Source organism: Mus pahari, chromosome 23, assembly GCF_900095145.1.
Source record: "Mus pahari chromosome 23, PAHARI_EIJ_v1.1, whole genome shotgun sequence".
Classification (NCBI taxonomy): Eukaryota; Metazoa; Chordata; class Mammalia; order Rodentia; family Muridae; genus Mus; species Mus pahari.
Window position 1 is genome coordinate 30,939,121 of NC_034612.1, and position 2,473 is coordinate 30,941,593.

Here is a 2,473-nt window from a genome sequence, read left to right on the forward strand (position 1 = left end):
GGCGCCGCCCCGCCCGCCGCTCCCTCAGGCTGCGTCCGCCGCCGCCGCCCCGAGGCCCTCACTCGCCCGGCCGGCTGAGGGGCGGAGGGGAAGGCGCGGAGGGCGGGGCGGCGCCGCGCAGAAACTCTTTTATTGGTTGAGAAGTCTTCTATCTTGGGCAGCGCGCTTTTTTATTGGACAAGCGTGCCTTGGAGGAGGCGGGCACTCTTGTGGTCCTTGGGGCGGAGCCGGTGCCGAAAAAGGCGGGATCTTTTCGATGAGGGAGCTTCTTATTGGACTGCTGAGCAAACTTCTTTCTTTCAGAATGAAAGGGAGGTGGGGCCATTGAGGAGGAGGAGCTGCAGCCCTTCGCGGCCAATTAGAAGTGCTCTGAGCGTTTGTCAGTCACAATAACTACGCTTGGGATTGGAAGTTGTGGAAGATGAGGCGTGGCCAAAAGTGCCAGGTGTACAGAGTGACTTTCTGCCTTGGTTCCCAGGTTGGTCCGGCTTTGAGCCCAAGACGTGGCTGCAAAGTTGGGAAATAGCGGTGAGGTCCTCCTGCTCTTAAGTTTCGGGCGAAAGCTCAGTCGTTTTCCTTCCAAAAACACTGAAGGAGGGTGGGTCATCATTTTCAAACAAAAGCTGCTTGGAGTGTTACATGGGCCCCAAATAAGGAGAAAACAAACAAAAATGATTGTATGGGTCTCCCTAGGCACTTTCTTAAAATGTGATTAAGGGGAGATGGTTCAGTAGGAAAGGACTGTGGAAGCGTGAGGACATGAATTCAAATTCCCAGTTGTGCCTGTAACCGCAGCTTTGGAGAACCCAAGATAAGACCAATTCCAGTAACTTACCGGGCAGCTATCCTAGCCCCGATGATAAGCTTAACATTACAGAGGAGAGCAGTAGAGCAACCTCTTGGCCTTTGCATGTATGTGCACTGGCATACACACACACACACACACACACACACACATCCGTGTTTGTCATAATCACTCGTAGGAAGTTTGATGTGGTATAGTGGTCTACAATGTGGTGTCTGAAGGGTGTTGGTGCTGCATGGAGAATCTTTACAGAAGCAAGAGAATTGAGATGAGTTTGAAGCCAGCCAGGGCTACATAGTAACTCGTCTTCTTGGCTAGAGAGGATGTTGCGAGAGGAGGTCAGGCTTGTGTGATATAATCCCAGTATTGAGAGAGCCCGAGACAGGAAAATATAGCCTGGACTAAAGCCTGACTCTGTCTCAAAAAGTTGTTGTTTTTTTTTTTGTTTGTTTTTTTGTTTTTTGTTTTGTTTTTTTCAGTATGTGTACCTGTTCCAGATCCCACTTTCTATTACAAACAGAAGACAACCTTTGGTGTTGACCCTTCCACCTTGTGTGAGGCAAGGTTTCTTATTGTTTGCCATTGCATATGCTGGGGTAGCTGGCTCAGAAACTGCAGGCAGCCCATCTTCACTTCCCGTCTTGCTTGGAGTACAGATGCTTGCTACTGCATCCGGCTGTGTGTGGATTCTAGCTAATCTGAACACAGGTCCTCACTCCTTTGAAGCCAATGCCTTACCCACTGAAGTATCACCCCAGGCCACGGTTTATTGTTTTTTAAGTGAGGTCTCATTTATCTCAAGCTGGGCAAATTACAGCCAAGTATGACTTTGATCTCCTGATCTTCCCGCCTTTGCTTCCTAAGTGCTAGGATCACAGGTGTGTGCCATGACACCTAAGAATATGTTTCTAAGACAGAAAATAGGGGAATCTGAACTCATGGACTAGAGTTCATACCTTATTCAGTTTTTAAAACCTAAATTAATTCACAGTTTTCAGCAAATGCTCCAGACATTTACAAATAACTTTATAAATAGCTTGATGCCGGTGTTTATAGAATCATTAACTATTTTAAAGGACCATTTAGCTTTTTTTTTTAGTGACACATTGTGGTGTTTTATGGGAGAAATTATATACTGTTGATAGTATCTAATTTGGGATTTTGACAGGAGTTCTGGCCATATCCTTCACATTTGCTAAAAGGCTAAAGTGCTTGAAATAAACACGTGTATCCATGCACTCCATAATAGTCTCTTAATTACCCCTAGCATTTATATGGCATGCTGTAATTTCTAAAGTGCTTTACATACATTATCTGATGTCATCTGTTCTCTCCACACCACTGGGAGAGAGGAATGGGCAGGGTAGCTCTAATAAAACAATCGGCGGGCTGGAGAGATGGCTGGCTCAGTAAAGTGCCTTCAGAGCAAGTGTGGAGCCCTGACTTCAGATCCCCAGCGCCTATGGAAAATGTCCAGGGTGGTAGTGCGTGGCTCCAATCCCTAGTGCAGGACAGGGGAAGGCAGAGAGAGAGAGAGAGAGAGAGAGAGAGAGAGAGAGAGAGAGAGAGAGAGAGAGAGAGAGAGTATGAATCATCCTTGGAGTGTACTGGCCAGCCAGACCAGCTGAATCAATGAGTTTCAGGTTCTCCTGTGTCTAATTTGCTATT